This window comes from Etheostoma spectabile, chromosome 23, assembly GCF_008692095.1.
Source record: "Etheostoma spectabile isolate EspeVRDwgs_2016 chromosome 23, UIUC_Espe_1.0, whole genome shotgun sequence".
Classification (NCBI taxonomy): Eukaryota; Metazoa; Chordata; class Actinopteri; order Perciformes; family Percidae; genus Etheostoma; species Etheostoma spectabile.
The window spans coordinates 2,738,586-2,738,977 of record NC_045755.1 but is presented as its reverse complement, the minus strand read 5'-3'; positions in this window follow the sequence as shown (position 1 = coordinate 2,738,977).

Genomic DNA, 392 nt, shown 5'->3' with positions numbered 1-392 from the left:
ATAATTCTAAACATTGTCTGACATAGAGATTTAATCATTTTTTTTACATTGGTGCTGTGTTATTCACTTTTTGTTAGGAGAAACAAAACCACCAAGGCACGACACAGGTCTTGTGTCAGAAGATTGAAGCCCTCACATCAAGTACAAAAACAAGTTCTCAACGCCTCTACAAAAAAATGGTGTTTTAACATTTAAGTCTGTAATGGTTCCATAAGTAAGTCCATAAAGTTTTAACCAGTAGTGTTCATTGTTGATTCAAGTAAATTCTCCACATTACAATGAACTTTCACATTGATAGTGAATATGCTGTAATTCCAACAATGTCATCTACATTATGTAGATAAAAGATGGTGTTTTTTATTTTTTGTTTCACAGACAGCAACAAATGTCAA